Source organism: Marmota flaviventris, chromosome 18, assembly GCF_047511675.1.
Source record: "Marmota flaviventris isolate mMarFla1 chromosome 18, mMarFla1.hap1, whole genome shotgun sequence".
Classification (NCBI taxonomy): Eukaryota; Metazoa; Chordata; class Mammalia; order Rodentia; family Sciuridae; genus Marmota; species Marmota flaviventris.
The window spans coordinates 8896710-8918837 of NC_092515.1; positions in this window are offsets into that span (position 1 = coordinate 8896710).

The following is a 22128-nucleotide window of genomic DNA, read 5'->3' on the forward strand; positions in this document are numbered from 1 at the left end:
AGCCCTGGGCTTGGAAAACTGAGGGAGTTCCTGGCCCCAAGAAGAGAGAAAGCCAGCTGAAATGACTGCTCCCGTCGCGGCTCAGGCCTCGCTGTCCCCATTTGAAGACCTCGAGAGCACCTGCCCGCGTGTGCTTGCGCCCACCCATGCCCCCCTCACCCAGGTTTCTGGGGAAAAGCTCTGGGGTCCGGTTGGCTTAACAAGGCCCCTGGAAGCCAGGGATTGTGACTCCCCCTGCCTCACACATGTTGCTTTGAGGTCCAGAAAGGGCATACAGGTATGTAGAGGTGGCCCAGCACTGGGTACATTGTGCTAGAGAATCTTCCCCGCAGAGTTTTGAAGTTGGGTGAAGTAGCCCACAAGCTGCAGCCGCAGTAACTCCACATCTCGTCACTCCTCCCCTCCCTCCCTCTTTCTTTCTCCCTTTTTCTCTTTTATTCTGGGTTCCCCGAGAGATGCTAGAGCCCGGGAAGGACCCTCTTTTATTGATCCCTGACTTCAGAGGCTCCACTTAGGATTTTTCAACTTTAAGCTAATGGGGAAGTGACACTCATTTGAATTTTGGACTCCGATCTCTTCCCAAACTAGAGACATATGGTTCTATACTCTCGGGATGGCAGGCCCCCCGCAGCTCTCACAGGCCCCACGATCACAGGGGCCACAACCAACTCTCTCCATTGTCCCTGGTGTCCCGTGTTGTTCAGCTCTGATGTTCGGCAGGTTGAGTGGATTCAATGCATTTGGGACTCAGGAGATTTTCAGTTAAAGATGGGCTTGTGTCAGGGGGCATCCATGTTACGTTTCTGTGGCTACTATAACAAACTGCCACGAAACAGGTAGCTTAAAGCAACAGAAATCTATCCTCCCACAATTCGCAGGGCCAGATGTCACTAGGGCCAGGTGTAGTGGTGCACACCTGTAATCCCAGGGACTCAGGAGGCTGAGGCAGGAGGATCTCAGTTTGAGGCCAATCTGAGCAACTTAGCAAAACTGTCTCAAAATAAAAAGGTCTGGGATGTGGCTCTGTGGCACAGTGCTCCTGGGTTCACTCCCCTGACCCCCAAACTGCCATCAGGACCATGTTCACTCCAGTCTCCGGGGAGAAGTGCTCCTGGCCTCTTCTAACTCCTGACAGGTGCCTGACCTGTGGCCACCTCTCTCCTATCCTGCCTCTGTGTCCTCTTCACCTCCTCCTCTACAGGGTGCCTGACATATCCCTCAGAGGAGGACTCCTGTGACCACACAAAGCCCCCCTAGATAAAGCAGGACAGTGTCCCCATCTCAAGATCCTCAACTTAACCCTGATGGCAAAGCACCTTTTACCACATCAGAGCCACTGTTCCCGGATGCTGAGGTTAGGATGTGGGCCTGGCTGGGAGCCTTTTTCAAACTCCCAAGTGGGTGTGGTTTTGCTGATACATAAACAGGCTCATTCCCCCGGGCTGTTCCGCAACTCTACAGTATATCACCCACATCTTTCCCCACGGTATGTTTCCTACAGAAACCTTCAATCTTTAAAAATCAAGTTTTCTAAGCTGGGCACCGTGTCACCTGATTGTAATCCCAGCTGCTCAGGAGGCTGAGGCAGGAGGATCACTTGATCCCAAAATTTTGAGGCCAACCTGTGCAATATAGCAAGACCCTGTCTCCAAAAAAAAAAGGTGGGTGGAGACAGAAATCAAGATTTCTTTTCATTGCAAAGGTAATGTCTTTGCATTTGCTCTTTGCACATTCTCAAACAATCTGGAAATGCACTCTTCTGACCCCCTTTGTTTTTTTCTTTCTGCTCACTGAGCCCCCAGTCTCCCTGCTGCATTTCTGAATTCACAGTTTGGAGGGGAGGCACCTACACTTTCTCAAGTGTGGCTTGATGTTCAGCTACATTACCTGGCAAGGATTTTGAAGAGGGATTTGTGGGGATTCTGGGTTTTGTAGTAATGCAGTGTTATTCTGACCCAGACCTGGAGGGGGCGACAGAGAGGAGAGACTTAGGAAGCCAGGACATATCCACTTGACCTACATTTTCTGGGCCCTGGACCTTTGATAAGGCTTTTGTTTTGCTATGGGAGATTGAACCCAGGGTTGCTTAACCACTGAGCCTCATCACCAGCCCATTTTATTTTTTAACTTAGAGACAGGGTCTCGCTGAGTTGCTTAGGGCCTCACTAAGTTGCTGAGGCTGGCTTTGAACTTGGGATCCTCCTGCCTCAGCCTGCCGAGCCACTGGAATTACAGGCTTGTGCCACTGTGCCCAGCTGGCATCATGGTTTCTGTAAATACATTTTTAGAACACCATTTTTGTCTTGCCAGCCTCAGTCCTTTGTTAGTGAAAACTTTTTGTTCAATCACTTCCCTGTTGGTAGAATTTTAGGTGGTTTCCATGTTTTGTTTACACCAGGCCCTCCAGTATCAGCATTCATACTTATTGCGGATGATTCTCTAGAACTGAAATTGCAGGGCCAAGTGTGTGTGCACCAAACTCTGTGTGTCCACTTCATATTGAGGCATCTTCTTCAAAATCCAGAACTGCACTGCCCAATACATCAGGCATCGGCCCCGTGGCCCCTGAGCCCTTAGCCCTTGAAAACAACAGTCCGAATTGTGATGGCTGTGACTATAACACACACGGGGTTTCAAGAGACAGGATTGTAAAAGATTCAATAATAATTTTTATACTGATTACATGTTAATATTTTGGATAAACTGAATTAAGCAAAATCTATTATTAATTCATATATAATGGTATAATATAAATAATATCATTACAGTGCCTATAATATATTGTTTCACTACTGTCATTGCTATAAATGTAACATTAGCCAGGCTCAGTAGCTTGGGAGGCTGAGGCAGGAGGTTCGCAAGTTCAAAGACAGCCTCAGCAATTTAGAGAGGTCCTTAGCAACGTAGTGAGACCCAATCTCTAAATAAAATATCAAAAGGGCTGGGGATGTGGCTCAGTGGTGAAGCACCCCTGACTTCTATTTATATAAATGTCACTGTTGTCACTTCATCTGTTCCTTTGTATATTTTTTAACATGGCCACTAAAAATTTTTAAATAACACAGGAAGGGGCTGGGGTTGTGGCTCAGAGATAGAGCACTTGCCTACCCTGTGTGAGGCACTGGGTTTGATCCTTAGCACCACATGAAAATAAAATAAAGACATTGTGTCCACCTATAAGTAAAAAATAAATATTTTAAAAAAATAACACAGGAAGCTAGCATTTAGGACTTTAACTTTTTTTTTTTTTTTTTTTTGGTACTGGGGATTGAACTCGGGGCACTCCACCACTGAGTTACAGCCCAAGCCCATTTTTGTATTTTATTTAGAGACAGGGTCTCACTGAGTTGTTCAGTGCCTCCCTTTCCGGGTTTCTGTTCTCGTGACTAAAAGGCTCAGGGGTCACTCCAGTCAAACTGGGCTGACTGGGCTGCACAAAATAACCACAGAAAAGACACAAATAACTTTTTCTTTGGGGTTGCTGTGACGGCTCCTCTGACCTTAAGGGTCCACAGGAAGAGAGAGAGCGAGAGCACGCACTGACCCCTTTTATTGAGGAGAAGCTATTCAAATGAGGCAAGGGGTCAGGTTTCAGGGGGCTGAGAATCTTCATAATGTCCACTGTCAGCAGGTTGACTGACATCCAGGTAGGCCACACCCAAGGGCACAGTAAGAGAAGGGGACACACTCAAGGCACTTCCATGGAAGATTCTACCCTAAACAGGGCAAGGGGTTATATTACAAAGGAACAGGTGAGCATAGCTCCACCCATGGGACACACCCATGCATGAGACACCAACCCTCAAACCCAGAAGGGTGGGGAAAGCTCTGCCACATTTCTGCGACTGAGCACCTCAGCACCCAGCCGGGGAGTGTGACTCAGTCACGTGTGAGGTTGGTCTCCCACATTCCCTAAGTTGCTGAGGCTGGCTTTGAACTTGCGATCCTCCTGCCTCAGCTTCCTTACAGGCGGGCACCACCGGGCCCGGCACTTACACCGTATTTTATAGGGCAGCCCTGCTGGGGATCCAGCATCAGCCCCCCAGGAGCCTCTGCATGGAATAGGAAGAGGTGGCCTTTCCAGTCACTCAGACACACACCAGGACTCACACATGATTTCACAGACAGCCACTCCCTTAAGTGGGGCCTGTGAGAGCTGTGGGTGCTGCCACCCCTCCCTTAAGTTCAATTCTCCCTCACAGACCATCCCATGTACAACCTGTGGCTGTCCTTTGGGGTCAAAGAGAACTGGGTTCTCCCCAATTCCCAAAAGAAAGGGAAAGGATTGTGGGGAGCAGTGGCCAATCCATTCAAGGGTGAGCCTCGGAGTGGCGCACATGACTTAGCTCGAAGCCCACTGGCTGGGACATAGTCACTTGGCCACACCTAGCTGCAAGGGAGGCTGGGAAACCCAATCTGGGCAGCCACTGGATGTGGTGTGCACACCTGTAATCCCAGCTATTCGGGAGGCTGAGACATGAGGATCACAAGTTCAAAGCCAGCTTCAGCAGTGGCAAGGTACTGAACAACTCAGTGAGACCCTATCTCTAAGTAAAATACAAAATAGGGCTGGGGATGTGGCTCAGTGTTGAGTGCCCCTGAGTTCAAACCCTAGTACCCACCCACCCCCTCAAAAAAGACTAAAAACACAAAACAAAAGCTCAGTTTCAGGCAGGATGGAGATGTAGCTCAGGGTTAGAGCACTTGTCTAATGTGCATGAGGAATTGGGTTCCATCCAGCTCTGCCAAAGAAGAAATAACTATTCCAGTGGACAGATGAGAGCGTATATACTGAGAACAATTAAAATTCTGTTGCAAACAGCAACAGAAAGGTCACTGCTCATTTAAATAACACAGTTGTGTTTATTAAGACTTAAGAAATCCAGCAAAGGAAAACGCATGACAGCTAGATATGGGTGCATGCCCATGGTCCTAGCAACTCAAGAGGCCGAGGTAGGAGGATGGCGGGTTTGAGGCCGGGACTGTGGCTGTAACTCAGTAGTAGAGCATTTGCCTCCTATGTGAGAAGCTCCAAGTTCGACCCTCAGTACTGCAAAAACAAACAAGATTGAGGCCAGTCTCAGCAAGTTAGGGAGACCGTCTCGATTTTAAAAACTGAAAGTGGCTATGCCTATAATCCCAGCTGCTCTGGAGGCTGAGGCAGGAGGATCTGGAGTTCAAAGCCAGCTTCAGCAAAAAGTGAGGCGCTAAGCAACTTCCAGGGTATGGAAACATTTTCCCCTCTCTCTGAGTGTTGGTTACACGGGATGCTGGGGGTGAAAATTAACCAAGTGCGTCCTTCTGGTCCCTGAGCCCTTCAGTCTGGGTTTAGAGCGTGTGTGATTTTTAAAGCTGAAGAGTTCAAAATGGACAGAACGGAAGAGGACGAGGAGCCCGCATCGCGATCCCTGACCCCGGGCACCCGCGCCCCCTTGGAAGGGAAGAAGCAGGACGCCGACCGCAGACGAGAAGCCGCCCCGCGTCGCCGCCGCGCGGCCGCGGGGGACCACCCTCCATGGCGCCGGGACCCTGCCAGCTGCGGCCGCGAAGGCCCCAGGGGCAGGATGTGGTGGCCGAGGCCAGCGCTGCTCGGTCCTGGGCCACCTTCCCACCCGCCTGAGCCGCCCACCAGGAATCCCAGCAGGTCCAGGGCTGAGGGTCAGCGGAGCTGGAACCAACCCAGCGGGGACACGGGTGGGACTCGGGCGCCCAGGCCAGCCCTGCGCGGGGTGCATGGAGCAGAAAGGCGTCACCCGAGGGCGCAGAGCGGCGCTTATGTTGTCGGTACTCTGACATTTCTAGAAGGTTCTCATTCTAAAGGGCATGAATGTGATTGAAAGATGTCAATCCTAGATCGTCTGATTTTTTTTTTTTTTTTTTTTTTTTTTTTTTTGATACGCGAATTGAACCCAGGGGTGCTCAACCACTCAGCCCCATCCCCAGCCCTGTGTTACATTTTCTTTAGAGACAGGGCCTCACTGAGTTGCTTAGGGCCTCACTAAGTTGCTGAGGCTGGCTTTGCACTGGCAATCCTCCTGCCTCAGCCTCCCCAGTCACTGGGATGACAGGTATGTGCCACCTTACCACGCTAAGATCGTCTCATTTCATATATATATATATGGACAGCATGCCTTTATTTTATTTTATTTATTTATATGCGGTGCTGAGAATCAAACCCATGCCTCACCCATGCCAGGCAAGCGCTGCACCCCTGAGCCCCAGCCCCAGCCCCAACTCTTTTGATTTTTGCTGGTGAGTAGATCTAGGCGTTTCAACAAACGAGCGGTCAGTCGTTCAACCACCACTGCAAATAAGACACAGAACAGAGTCACCCAGGAAATTCTCTCAGGCCACTCCTTTTAGTTAACCTCTCTCCCACCCCCTCAACAGCCCCCCGACAGCTCTGGCAACCAGTTCTTCTCTGCATCGCTGCAGCTTTGCCTTTTCCAGAGCATCATTTGAGTGGAGTTATATAATATGTAGTGGTTTTTTTTTTTTTTTTTCCAGTACTGAGGCTTAAATAGAGGGGTGATCTACCACTGAGGTACATCCCCAGCCCCTTTTTAAATTTTTATTTTGGGACAGGTCTCCCTAGGTGGCCGAGGCTGGCCTTGAACCTGGGATCCTTGTGCCTCGGCCTCCTGAGCCGCTGGGATTGCACTACTCACCACCACACCCAGCTGGAGCCTTTTGATTTAGCCTCTTTCACTCAGCAGGACACCCTTAAAATCCCCCCCTGTTGCCAGGAGAGGTGGTGCCTACCTGTGGTCCCAGCTTCCTAGAGTTTGGACCTGGAGTGAACCCCAAGGCCATGCAGGCTTGGTCTGCAACCTCAATGCTCTCAGAAAGGGGTGGAGAGTTTAAGGTTAGGGCCTCCTTGGAGAAGTTAGGTCACTGGGAAGAAGCCCTTCAAGGGGATATGGAGACCCTAACTCCTTCCTCCGTCTCTTGCTTCCCAGCCATTGTGAGGTGAAAGGCATCCCGCAACATGCACCCCCACCACGATGCCACAGGCCCAAGAAGCAGGGCCAAGCGACCTTGGACGGAAACCAAAAGCCGAAACAAACCTTCCCTTCTTATGAGTTATCTTGGGTATTTGTCACAGTAACAGAAAACTGACTGACACACAGCTACTGGGAGTCTGAGGCAGGAGGATCACATGAGCACAGAGGCTCAAGGTCAGCCAGGGCAACAGCAATGCCCCATGGCAAAAATCCTACCTAAAGTACTGTTTCCTTGTACAGAGGTATCATAGTTTATTTATTCATTCACCGTTGAAGGACATTTGAGTTGTTTCCACAGTTTGGGCAGTTATGAAAAGACCCTCTGTAAACATTCTTAAAGCTGGGCTCAGTGGTGCATGCCTGTAATTCCAGCAACTTGGGAGCCTGAGGCAGGAGGATCTCATGTTTGAGGCCAGCCTCAGCAACTTAGCAAGACTCTGTCTCAAAATAAAATCCCAAAAATGTTAGGGATGTAGTTCAGAGATAGAGCACTGAGTCCAATTCCCAGCACTGCAGAAAGAAAGAAATGAGGGAAGGGAGGGAGGAAGGGGAGGAGAGAGAGAGAGAGAGAGAGAAAGGAAAGAGAAAGATTCTTGTCTGGGGTTTTCTATGACACTGTATTTATTCTTATTGGCCAAACAATCTATAAAAAGCATGTTTAACTCTAAAGAATGGGTTGCAGTTGGACGTGGTGGCACATATCTGTAATCCCCACTACTCAGGAACCTGAGGCAGGAGGATCACAGGCTCAGGGCTGGGGCAACAGGGCAAAACCCCTATCTCAATAAATAAATAAACAGATTACATTAGTTTCCTGTGGCAGCTGGAACAAATGACCACAAACTGGGTGGCTTGTGACAACTCAAAATTATGCTCTCCCAGTTCTGGAGTACAGGAGTCTAAACCAGGTGTCCGTAGAGCTGAGCTCCCTCCAGATGCTGCAGGCCAGGGCCCTCCTTTGCCCCCGACAGCTTCTGGGGGCCTGTGGCTGGAGAGAGAGAAGCTGGAGAGAGAGTCTCTCCAGTCTCTGCCTCCGTCTCCACACGGACCTTGTGTCGCTCTGTCTCTTACACAAACACTTGTCACTGGGTTTAGGGTCCACCACCAGGATAATTTAGGATGTCATCTTAAAATTCATACCTTAATTATATCCACCAAGACCCATCCCCTGCTTCTTTGCTCTCTGGTCTAGGGATTAAACCCAGAGGTGTTTTACCACTGAGGCACGTCCCTAGTCCTTTTTATTTTTATTATTATTATTTTTTTGAGATAGGGCCTCACTAAATTGTTTAGGGCCTCACTCAATTGCTGGGACTGACCTCCAAGTTGCAATCCTCCTGCCTCAGCCTCCCAAGTTGCTGGGATGACAGGGTGCGTCACTGTGGCCGGTCCCGATTTTTCAAAGAAGTTATTTTTACAGATTCCAGGTGGACATGTATGTGGGGGCCACCATTCCACCTACTACACTGACAAACCGGTCTACGAAGTGGCTGTACTGTTTCATGGTGTGCCATTGCATTCGACCAGAAGAACCTTTGTTTTGGGTGTTTGTTTGTTTGTTTGTTTGTTTTTAAAGAGAGAGAGAGAGGGAGAGAATTTTTTAATATTTATTTTTTAGTTTTCGGTGGACACAACATCTTTGTTTGTATGTGATGCTGAGGATTGAACCTGGGCCGCACGCATACCAGGCGAGCGCGCTACCGCTTGAGCCACATCCCCAGCGGAGCCTCTGTTTTGAAGATCCTAACTAGAGCTGGGTGGGGAGGACCAAGGGAAATGGGCTCGGGTGGGCACTGTGACATCTTCTTAAACCTATGTCCAAGTTTAAGGACACAACCCCTCTCTACCCAAAGTGTGGTTCCCAGGTCTAAGCATCTGCATCTCCTGAGCACGACAGAAACTCAGCAGCTCAGGCCCCATGCAGCCTGCTGAATAAGACCCTGAATCTGCCAGGCATGGTGGTGCATGCCTGTAATCCCAGTGGCTCCGGAGGCTGAGGCAGGAGGATCACAAGTTCAAGGCCAGCCTCAGCTACTTAGTGGGGCCCTAAGCAACTTAATGAGACCCTGTCTCTAAATAAGGGCTGGGAGTGTGACTCAGTGGGTAAGCACCCCCTGAGTTTAATCTCTAATACAAAAAAAATGTGACTCTTAGCAAGGATGATCAGGTGATCCTGGTCACCTTAAAAGCAAAGTAAGCTGCACCTTCTCAGGGAGAAAAGTCTCCTCACCTGTTCTCACCGGGCAGATGGCGCCCCCCTGTGGAGCCGAAATAGGCAGAGAGGTGTCCTTAGAACTAATCCATTTATCTGATTCTCTCATCTTTAAACTGCTTAACATTCCCCCACAAAGAAAATGAGGGGCTTGGGCGGGGCAAGCAAACAAATGTGAAAAATCAAAATAGAAGAAGATCTATAAAGACCAGCAGCTTCACTTGGCTCTGCCCAACAGCAGACTATGAGACAATGAGCTGGGAGTGGCAATTTATTTGGGAGGTGATCCCAGGGAGCAAGAGTGAAGTAGGGAAAGAGAGAAAGAAGAAAAGCCAGTAAAGGGCATGGCAATCGGTGAGTGACAGCTGGGGCAATTGAAGCTCCATCCTGAAGGATGGGTGACAAAGAAGAACACACCTCAGGGGGCTGGGGATGTGGCTCAAGTGGTAGCGCGCTCGCCTGGCATGCGTGCGGCCCAGGTTCGATCCTCAGCACCACATACAAACAAAGATGTTGTGTCCGCCAAAAACTAAGAAATAAATATTAAAAATTCTCTCTCTCTCTCTCTCTCTCTCCCCCTCCCTCCCTCTATAAAAAAAATTAAAAAAAAAAAAAAGAACACACCTTAGAATCTTCCCATTGAAGGATGGGGAGGCCAGGGTGTTGATGCAATGACTTCCATCTTCCTCTGGACAATGGTTGCCCTAGGGGATGTGTATTAGTCTGTTTCTATTGCTATAACAAATACCTGAGGCTTGGCACTTTATAAAGTAAATAGGTTTAATCTGGGTGTGGCAGTACATGCCTGTAATCCCAGCTACTCAGGAAGCATGAAGCAGGAGGATCACAAGTTGAAGGTCAACCTGTGCAACTTAACGAGCCTCTGTCTCAAAATAAAAGGGCTGGGCTGGGGATGTGGCTCAAGCAGTAGTGCACTCGCCTGGCATGCGTGCGGCCCAGGTTTGATCCTCAGCACCACATACAAACAAAGATGTTGTGTCTGCCGAAAACTAATAAATATTTAAAAATTCTCTCTCTCTCTCTCTCTCTCTCTCTCTCTCTCTCTCTCTCTCTCTCCTCTCTCTTTAAATTAAAAAATAAATAAAAGGGCTGGGGGTGTAGCTCAGTGGTAGAGCACCCTGGGTTTAATCTCCAGTACTGCAAACTAAATAAAGAAAATAAATAAATAAGTACATCAGTAGTCCATGATGGGTTGGCCCCATGCGTTCAGCTTCTGGTGAGGGCTCCTGTGGTCCCATCTCAAAATGGCAGCAATGTCACAGCGGGAACACACTTGAGGAAAAAGATGTCACCTGGCAAGACAGGAAGCCAGAGCGATTCAAGGGCCAAGTTTGCCTGAGTAATAGGAACTAATCTTGGTCCCTTAAGAGGTGTGAGGCAACTCAGGGAGACCCCTTCCAAACACAAGCACACCCAATAACCCAACCACCTTCCACCCCAGTTCCCTCCCCTTTTTTTTTTTTTTTGGTGGGGGAGGGGGGGTACTAGGGATTGAAGACAAGGGCACTTAACCACTGAGCCACACCCGCAGTCCTTTTTATTTTCTACTTTGAGACAGGGCCTCCATAAGTTGTTTAAAGCCTCTGCTAAATTGCTGAGTCTGGCCTTGAACTTTCGATCCTCCTGCCTCAGCCTCCCGAGTCCTGCTTAGGCCCCGCCTCACAACTCCCCTCCATCACCAACCTGAGGACCAAGTTCCCAGCACAAGGACTTCTAGGAGCCACAGTCACACCGTTGCTCAACCACAGCAGGATGTCCAACCCACCCACGCTTCTGAGGTGGGAGCCAAGGAAGGTCAGCGGTGCCAGAGAAAAGCATGAGGGGGGCCATGGGTGCTGAGCTGAGGAAACCGCAAACCATGGGGCAGGTGAACACAAGTAGGCCAAAGGGCAGCAGGAGGGGCACCAAGAGTGTCCACTGCAAGGGGGGGAGTACTAGGGAATGAACCCAGGGGCACTCGACCACTGAGCCACATCCCCAGCCCTATTTTGTATTTTAATTAGAGACGGGGTCTCCCTGAGTTGCCTCACACCTCACTTTTGCTGAGGCTGGCTTTGGACTCTCAGTCCTCCTGCCTCAGCCTCCCGAGCTGCTAGGATGACAAGCGGTGCCATCAGGCCCAGCCTGGACAATTTTTTTTAATCAGAAAATTATCTCTTCTTGAGGCTGGGGCTGGGGCACAGCAGTAGCGCACTTGCCTGGCGTGTGTGAGGCACTGGGTTTGATTCTCAGCACCGCCTATAAATAAAGAAAATAAAGGTCGTTCAGCAACTAAAATATGTATATATAAAGAATGAAAGAAAATAATCTCTTCTCTCGTCAGAAGCAGTGGTCCTCTTTCTGCTCACAGGTCCAAACCAGCATCTCCACTTCACCCCTAAGTCAATGCTCAAAAGAATCATAGAAAACGGTCTGGCTTAAGGAGCCCTGAAATGGTTACTTTTTCTGAAGCACAGAACGATCGGCAGACTCAGGAGGCTCAAATGGGCTGGGGAGAAACTACCGAGAGCTAACAGGGCGTGTAGAACAAGAATAATGAATATCTGCAGAGAATTGAGGGGGGACATGGGCTACTTGAAGCAAAAAGAGGAAGTTAAGAAGTCGGACCTAATTGGGGCTGAGGGATGTGAAGAACGTAATCATTGAACTAAGGGACTCCGTCGGCCTGCCTTACAGACACAGGTAAAGCAGGGATGAGCGCGGAGAAGACCCCAGCCCGGTAGGCGTCTGCGAGGGTCAGGAGAGGACTGGAGATTGCCTGCCCACGACGCACAAGGTCAGGGCTCCATCTCCAGCCCTGGGGAAAAAGGTGGGGGGAGGGGAAAGACAGAGAGATGGAGACTGTCCAGGAAAAACTGTGATACAGTCATCCCTTGGGATCCACAGGGCACTGGATCCAGGACCACCCCGGATACCCAAATCCGAGGATGCTCAGGACCCTGGTATAAAGTGGTGTAATATTTGTATACAACCTCCACACATCCTCCCATTTATTGATGGATTGATTTTTGATACCGAGGATTTAACCCAGGGGCACTTAACCACTGAGCCACATCCCCAGCCCTTGTTATCTTATTTTTGTGACACGGTCTCACTAAGTAACTTAGGGCCTCACGAAGTTGCTGAGGCTGACCTAGAACTTGAGATCCTCCTGCCTCAGCCTCCCAAGTTGCTGGGATTACAGGTGTGCACCACCCCACCCAGCTTCCTCCTGCATTCTCTAAGTCTTCTCTAGTTATGTATAATGCAAAGCAGGTGCTATGTCAATAGTTAAACTGGTTTATGACAAAGAAAAAGGTCTGTACATGTTCAGTACGTGAACAGACAGGATTTTCAAAATATGTTCAATCCTCATGTGGTTGAAACCACAGATGCAGAAATTGCAGATGTACAAGACGACCATCCATGCGAAACAGAGTGAATGTTCGTGAGCACTAAAGACACGCACAGAAGGCCCGCCGCGCAGTCTGTCCTTCCCAGACTGTTTTGCAATAACCAAGAACTGGAAGATGAAGCTGGGCTTGTGGCTCAGTGGCCGAGAGCTTGCCTAGTATATGTGAGGCACTGGGTTCGATCCTCAGCACCACGTAAAAATAAGTAAAGGTATTGTGTCCATCTAAAAAATAAAAATAAATAACTGGAAGTTGCCTGAATGTCCATTAACAATAGAACGAATGAATGAATGCATCGCACAACAGAATGTCACCCGATGGGAATGAATGCTCTGCCCTGTGGGCAAGGCCTGGCTAAACCTCACAAATATGTCGAGAAACAGAAACCAGCTACCCAGACCGTGCCTTCCTGTGCAACTCTGGGAAGGAACAAAACAGGCCAAAATAATCAATGGTGTTGGAAGCCGGGACGGTGGTCCTCTTTGGTGGGGGAGGCCCAGGAAGAGGGCGAGGGAATTTCAGGGGGGCCTGGTCAAACTCTCTTTCTTTGCGGGGGTTTAGTCCTGGGAATTGAGCCCAGGGGCATTGAGCCACTGAGCCACATCCCCAGCCCTATTTTGTATTTTATTAGAAACAGAGCCTCACTAAGTTGCTTAGGACCTTGCTAAATTGCTGAGGCTGGCTTTGAACTTGTGATCCTCCTGTGTCAACCTCCCAAGCCGCTGGGATGACAGGCCACCATGCCCGGCTGTGTATGCCATCTTATGAAGCTCGCACAACACCTCTCTGAGGCATGTACTGTATTATGAACTCTATTTCACAGGTGACATAAGTAAAACCCAGAGACGTTAAGTAACTTACCCACGCCTGGCCACGCCGTTTCTTACTCTGAGCTAGGATTACTCGCTTGTGTTCAGCAGGGGAAAGTGCACCAAGTCGTACGTGGGATGTCCACAGCCTTCCATATGCAGTTCGGTTAATATTTACACCCCAACCACTTAGTAATGAACTTTCCTCACCCTCAGAGGCTCTAAATGGCTTATGATGAAAATTATTCGGGTTGTGGAACCAGACAGCTCACTTTTCAGGGAGTGAGGGTTCCATCACGCATGTGAGCTCATTTAGCATAACTGGTGCAGTTCTGTGCAGCCCAGTGTGGCAGCCATGAGCCACATGTAGCTACTGAGCGCTCAAGATGTGGCTCTCCCCAGCCTCCTGAGCTGTGACACACTAGATTTCAAACACTTAGTCCAAAATTTTTTCAAGATACCTCCTTCATGTCTTTGTACTGATGACGTATTTAAACAACACTTTAGCCAGGCCCAGAGACACACACCGGTAGTCCTAGCGACTCTGGAGACTAAGGCAGGAGGGTCGCAAGTTCAAGGCCAGCCTCAGCAACTTAGCAAGACCCTGCCTCAAAATAAAAACTAAAAAGGGCTGGGGATGTGGCTCAGGGGCAAAGCGACCCTGGGTTCAATTCCCATTATCACAAAAGAAAAAAAGATATTTTTCAATATAGTGGATAAATTAAAATTAAATTATTGTTAAAATTAGTTTAACCTCTTATTGGTTTAATGCAGCCAAGAGAATCTTTAATTACATAGGTAGACTGCATTTTACTTCTGTTGGTGCTATTCCAGAATGTTCCTCCATGATTAAGAACCACTATTAAGTGGTTGCCAATTTTTTCTGTTTCTGAATTGTAAAGTTGCATTGAGTTTGGGGTAAGGAACAATTTATGTGGATTTTAGTGGAATGAAGCTTCATTTTGTTTCTCGGTGGTGAAGTTTATATGACTCCAACTATAATCATTCAGTCCTCTCTGGGGAGAGGCAGTTATAATCAAAGATGTCAGTCATGCCAGACACTAAAATAACAAAGAAGTGTCTCATTAGGAGACATATGAGCATGTGGACATATGTGTGGGCCATTTTCTCTCCAAAGAGAAATGTTTTGTTCTAAAAAAGGAAGTCTTAAAGTACCTACATTGAGTCATCTTATATTTTTTTTAAATGTCAAACTTGATCAAATGTTAGATAACAAAAAAGACTGGATTTATCATACTGAGTGCCAATTTTTTTTTTCTTCAGAAACTGAAAAATAGAAGTAAAACGATTGTTTTTAAAAAATGTAAAAGTAGAGTTTCTGGGGCAAGAATGCCTGCCTCATTTCCACCTGGGAGCTGTGCAGTGTCGACCAAATGATCTCACCCCCCTCAGACTGGTGCCGACCCCATGGCTGGTTATCAGATTCAATGAGATCTTTAGGGTTTAGGTCTGAGGTGTCCCCCAAAAGCTGATGTGTAAGAGAATGCAGGGTTGTGCAGAGGTGAAGTGACTGGCTTGTGAGAGCTGTGACCACCTGCGTGGATTAATCCACTGATATGGATCCACTGGTGATAACTGTAGGCAGACAGAGTGTGAACAGAGGAAAAGGTCACTGGGGCATGACTTTGGGGACTAGAGGAACCAGGTCCCTGGGGCATGACTTTGGGGACTAGAGGAAACAGGTCCCTGGGGCATGACTTTGGGGACTAGAGGAAATAGGTCTCTGGGGCATGACTTAGGGGACTAGAGGAAACAGGTCCCTGGGGCATGACCTTGGGGTTTGTGTTTTGCCCCTGGTGAGCACAGCTCCCCTCTCTTCCTGGCTGCTGGGTCCTGAGCAATTTCCTCCACCAGGCCCTTCCCCCATGATGCTCTGCTTCACCTGGGGCCCAGCACTGGAGTCAGTCAGCCATGAATGGAAACTCAGAAACCATGAGCCAGAGTACACTTTTCCTCCTCCAAAATTGTTCTTCTCAGGTCTTTTGATCATAGCAACACAAAGTCGATTAAACAGAAATCATACAAATGAAATGACCAGAACAGTTGGTAGAGTGTGACAGATTGTTTTGTTCAATTATTGGAAGCTGGGGCGTGGGAGGAGATCGCAACCCTCTGTTCTCAGGGAATCAGTGGCAATGAAAAGACAAGACTTGCCAGTCATCCCCCAGGAGGCTGAGGAAGGAGGATCACAAGTTCAAGGCCAGCCTGAGCACCTTAGCAAGACCTTGTCTCAAGATAAAAAATAAAAAGAGCAGGGGATGTAGCTCAGTGTTAGAGTACTCCTGGTTTCAATCCCCAGGGCCACAAAAATTAAATAAAGTAAAATAAAAGATACATAGTCTGGGGCTGGAGCTGGGGCTCTCGGTAAAGCACTCCACTAGCATGTTTCGAGGCCCTGGGTTCAATCCTCGGCACTACATAAAAATAAATAAATAAAATAAAGGCATTGTGTCCAACTACAACTAAAAAAAGTAAAATAAAATAAAAAGTTTAAAAAAGGATACATAGTCTGTTGTATTTTCTCCTCTATCATCGTTGCTAATTTTCTGAGAATGGGGCAAAGAGATCTTCAGATAATTTACTTAAGAAAACCAGGATTCTGAGCTGGGGTTGGAGCTCAGCAGTAATGCACTTGCCCGGCATGTGTGAGGCACTGGGTTCGATTCTCAGCACCACATACAAATAAAAAATAAATAAAGGCCTACCAACAACTAAAAAAATATTAAAAAAGAAAACCAGGATTCTAATACCATCATACTTTAGGCATATAATAAATTTTGTGTGTTCTTTTTCCTATAAAAAAAAAAAGAAAAGAAAACTGGCCCTAGTTTATAAACTCAATCCCACTCCTTGAGTAGGAAAAACTCAATACGTGATGTATCACCTAGCAGGCCACCTGACTGTCGAAACTTTGTCTGTCCCTCCCTCTGGATAGGGTCAACCTCCTAGGTGATAAAACCAGGAGAGGTAAAGCCAGCCCTACCTGATGTTCTCAGGGTATCAAGACAGGGTATCCAATCATCAGGCAGAGACCACACCAGGTGTGCTAACAGGAAGAATTTAATATGGGATTTGTTAACTTGGTACTGAAGTAAGGCATTGATTCTCCAAGTGTGGTCCCCAGACCAGCAGCATCAGTATGACCTGGAAATGTGTTAGAAATACAAATTATTGTCCCCACCCCCTGACACACTGGATCAGAAACTCCAGAGTTGGATGCCAGCAACCTCTATTTTTTTTATATATAATATAAACCCTCTGGATGATTCACACTCAAATTTGAGAACCATTGAACATTAGCATTTTGCAGAGAAATCAAAGAAGGAAAATCAGAATTATTAAAAGTTATAATCTTGGGCTGGGCTGTGGCTCAGTGGTCGAGCACTCGCCTGGCACGTGTGAGGCACTGAGTTGGATCTTCGGCACCACATAAAAAGAAATAAATAAAATAAAGGTCTTGTGTCCAGCTACAACTAAAAAATTTAAAAAATAGTTACAATCTTGAGGGCTGGGACTTAGATAACCCCGAACACTTTCTCTCTTACAAATAAAAAGACAGGACACCCAGTTCAATGGGAATTTCAGATGAACAGGAAGAGGAAGTCAGAACAGGAGGGGATGTGGCTCAGTGGCAGAGCACTGGCCGAGAGTGCTCAAGGCCCTGGGTTTGATCCACAAAAGAAGGAAACAAACCGGACCAGGAAGAGGAAGATGGATGGGTGGCCCAGCACAGATCACTTTTGAATTCATTTGCAGGCATTTTTTTTTTCTTATTCCACCACTTGTATTAGGTTCGGGGAGGGTGTCCTGTTGCCCAGTGCAGCCTCAACAGGAACACCAGGTGTCAATCATGACTTTAGGACCAGGGCAACACATGACTGTGACAGACGGACAATCAGGACAACAGACTTCCCTTGGAAGGCTATGTTCACGGGGCATGGTGACAACCCTACCCTTCAGAGTCCCACCAGACCCTCCGTTCATGTAGCACTTCAAAGGCAGATCTCTTTTTGAAAGGAACAGAACAAGCTGGTAGCAGTTATTAATATTCATGCAGCCCCCATATTGCACAGGAAACAAGGTTGATACTATGAATTTTTTAAATTTTATATCTGATTTATTTTAACTAGTGTCTGATGCAGAATAATATCCCAGTGTATGCAGGGAGTACGCCACCTTTGTCTCTGCAAGAGGTTCATTTTTTAATTATTTACTTTTTAAAATTGTGGTACAATATATGTAACATAAAGTTGACCACTATAACCATCTTCAAGGGTACGGTTTAATGGCATTAAGCATGTTTGTGATGTGGGACAATCATCACTGCCCTCCATCCACAGAACTATTTTGGGGGGTGGGTGGGTACTGGGAATTGAACCCAGGGGCACTTAACGACTGAGTCACGTCCTCAGCACTTTTTATTTTTTTATTTTGAGACAAGGTCTTGCTAGGTCGCTTAGGGCCTCACTAAATTGCTGAGGCTGGCCTCAAACTTGCAATCCTCCTGCCTCGACCTCCCAAGTCACGGGATTACAAGTGTGGGCCACCATGCCTGGCTCTTAGAACTCGGGTCCTCTTTGAGACCCTGCTTTTAATTATTTGGAGTATTCCTATTGTTTGAACGTGTTCCCCAAAATTAGTGTGTGGGAACTAGGTGCAGTAGCGCATGCCTGTAATCCCAGTGACACCAGAGGCTGAGGCAGGAGGACCGAAAGTTTGAGGCCAGCCTGAGCAACTTATTGAGACCCTCAACAACTCAGTGAATAATCAATTAAAATTAAAAATTTTAAAATTCACGTGTGAGAAATTAATTCCCAATGCAACAGTATGGGGAGGTGGGGCCTAACAGGCAGCTGTGAGATCACCCCACCTTCATGAATGGATACTACTGAGTGGACAGAGAAAGGCCTGGCAGCCTGTCTGGGTGTTGCCCAAGAAGGGCAGAAGAGCCGAGGCAGGTTCCGAAGGCACTGTCCAAGTCCCTGTGGGCTGCTCTCACCAACATACCTAAACTGGGTGGCTTATAAACACCAGAAACATTTCTGGCCTTTTGGGAGGCTGGGAAGTCCAAAACCAAGGCACAGGCAGATTCTGTGTCTGGGAGGCCCACTTGCCCGCGGAGGGCTGGGTGGAGGGGCCAGCTAGCTAGCGGTGGCCTCCTTGTAAGGCAGTAGTCCCAAAGGGCCCTACGACCTAATGCCATCACCGTCAAGGTCAGGACCAAGCCCTGTGGGAGGGCAGGGTGCTGCTCTAACGGAACAGACAGACGGGGGTTTATTAGCAGAAATGTATTAGCTCCAGATCTGGAGACTGAGAAGTCCAAGGTCAAGGGCAGGCAGGCTGATGGCTCTGATTCCAAGAAGGCGCCTTGAACGCTGTGTTCTGGAGGGAATGGAGGGAAGGACTCTTTGTCACGTGGCGTAAAACAGCACCTGTTCCTTTTCTAAGGGCGTTAATCCCACCAGGAGGACAGAGCTCTTATGACCTACCACCTCCCGAAGGCTCACCTCCTAACGCCACCAAGATAGCAACCACGTTTCTACATGACTTTTTGGAGGGGAAAAAAAAAAAGAAAAAGAAAAATTCAAGCCAGAGCAACCCCCAGGGGAGAGCTTGGCGGCTGGTCTCCCGTTCTCTCACAGGAAGTCTCTCGAAGCTTTAAATAGCGTCCTCTCGGCCAGAGTTTGATTTTCCTGGTACCATCTTGGCATCTGTTTATTGGAATGAAGAAGAAATGGAACATCTAGCAATTAACATGGCACTTTTCCTTGCATGAATTATTCAAGTGGCTCATAAATACTTATTTTTTTTTTAATTTTTCAGTTGTCAATGGACCTTCATTTGATTTATTGATATGTGGTGCTGAGAATCTGAACCCAGTGCCTCACGCATGCTAGGCAAGCACTCTACCACTGAGCCACAGCCCCGTGGCTCCTCATAAATACTTCCTCCATACAATTTCAACAATGCAGACATCAAGAGGGTGAGAAAAACTAAATGGGTGCCCTGAGCTTTCTCGTGCAGGCACCTTTGTGTGGCTCTAAGATAGGACACAAACCTAGATGTGAACCTGCTGTCCTTAAGTCTATAGGAGATAGACCAGTTCTTCACCCCTCCCTGTCTCCAAAAACCTTAAAATGTAATTTTATGTTTCCTTCATGCTGTGGATGACAATCCCTCTCGTTTTTTGTTTTGTTTTTTTATATCAGGAATTGAACCCAGGGGCACTTAACCACAGAGTCACATCCCCTGGCCTTTTTAAATTTTAAGACAAGTCTTCACCAAGTTGCTTAGGGCCTTGCTAAGTTGCTGAGGCTGGCTTTGAACTCAAGATCCCCCCCACCTCAGCCTTCTGAGCTACCTGGATTACAGGCATGCATCAGAGTGCCTGCCTCCTGAGTTTTTGATGCAACTTGTAGCTCACTTTGGCCAATTGAATGAGACAGAAATACTTGTGTGCCAATTGAGAGCTTGGACCTTGAGAGGCTCTGCTAATTTGCATTGCTTTCTTAAACCTCTTCCATCTTCATAAGCAGGATATGCCCAGGCTAGACCACTGGTCCCAGAAGACAGCAAAGGAGCCAGGTATGAAGGCACCTGTAATCCCAGTGACTTGGGAGGCTGAGGCAGGAGTATCTCAAGTTCAAAGCCAGCCTCAGCGAGGCCCTAGAGGCAACTTAATGAGACCCTATCTCTAAATAAACTATAAAAAAGAGGCTGGGAATTTGGGTCAGTGGTCAAGTGCCCCTGGGTTCAAACCCCAGTACAGAGGAGGAAGAGGAGGAGGAGGAGGAGGAGGAGGAGGAGGAGGAGGAGGAGGAGGAGGAGGAGGAGGAGGAGGAGAGCAAAGAATATAAGGAGCAAAATGACATTCCTTGAATCCCACTAATCCAGCCAAACCTGGCTGACTCCACAGAGTCATGAAAGACACTTTATGATTTTAATCTACTGAGCTTGGGGCTCATTTTTTACACAGCAACAGTCAACTGATACTACAATTTATACTTCTTTCTCTAAGTCAGCAGTCCCCTCATCCCCAAGTGTGGGGCAATTTTTTTCAATTATGTATCAGGCGTGGACATTTGGGTTCTCAGCATGTTATCCTGGCCTCTCTCCTGCTTAATTGATTCTCTTTGAGCCCCCCTTCGTCCAACAGGCAAAGCCTTCTGGGTTTGACACACATTACTCCAGATCGTTAATGTTAGCTGCTCTAACAAACAAGTCCCCATGCCTAAAGACTTGAGATAAAAATAAGGATTCATTTATCACCTACATAGTCAGATGGATCCTGCAGCCTCCAGCTTTTACCTGCTTCATCCCACAGGTGACAGTCACTTCTCCAGGGCAGTCTCATCACATGGCCCCCATCTGGTTCTGAAGAACCAAGGGAGCATGTGAATTTTTCGGCTGCATCTCACACCCCATGAGCGCTGCAGGGGACTTTCACTTTGTTTGGACTCAGGTCCATCTCAGGTGACTCTGTCTCTAGAAGACTCTGCCCCTCACCAGCCACTGGCGCTGTCCCCAGTCTGGCACTGAGGAGCCCCTCTGTTACCCATGACTAAGCATGAAGTCTGGGGCTGGTTAAAAGGACATGCACTTGTGACCTGCCACCTTTTTTGTCTATATCAGCTGGTTTCCCCATATGGTCATCAGAGCAATCCATTCCCCTCGAGCTGCAGCACAAATCCTAGTAAAATCTCTTTTGGGTGGTTATATTTTGCCTGTTCATGATTTCTCTCCTGGGTGGAGCAGGCTGAGTTGGGGCAAGGAACACTGAAGGCTGCTGCTGAGGGCAGCGGCCAGAGAACAGCAGGGAGCGTCTTGGCGGAGAGCTGCAGCATCGGGGAGCTGCTGACCCTAAGGGAGCTGCACGTGGCCTAGTCATGGTTTCTATGCAAATTGAGCAGAAGACCCCTCAGCCAGTAGGCGACAAGTGGGGAGGTTCCGGTAGAGACAGCTTATCACTGCTCCACCTGGTGCTGGTTAGGGCAGCTGAGAGGCTGGGGACCCCAGCATGCACCACTCCCACGCCTGCAGGTGATGTGCCTGGCAGCGAGAGCCCCCTTGAGGTTGCTGGCTGGGACCCTGCTTTAGGTAGGGTCTTCCAGGTGTGCAGAGAGAGGGGCGCAGATGCAGAGATACATGCAGAGAGATTTGTCATGGGGAACTGGCCCATGCCATCACGGGATCTGAGAAGTCCCACTATCTTCCGTCATAAGCTTGAGACCCAGGGGAGCCAGGGACGGACTCCAGTTCAGGGCTGCAGGCCTGAGGACCAGGGGCATCAATGGCATAAGTTTCAGTGCAAAGACAGGAGACGATGAGATGAATGTCACAGCCCGAGAGTGAGGAAAAGGAGGAGGAGGGGAAGGGGTTTGAGTAGTGCTGGGGAAGCAGATTCCTCCTTCTTCTGAGATCCTTAAAGGACCGGATGATATCCACCCACATGGAAAGGACAATCTACACTGCTGAGTGCACCAACTCAAATGTCAATCTCTTCTGGAAACACCCACAAAGACACACCCAGAAATTTTGCGAACTGGCACCCACAGTCCATTCAAGTTGACACACAAAGCCGGGCACAGTAGCACACGCCTGTAAACCCAGTAGATCAGGAGCCTGAGGCAGGAGGATCCCAAGTTCAAGCCTCAGCAACTTAATGAGGC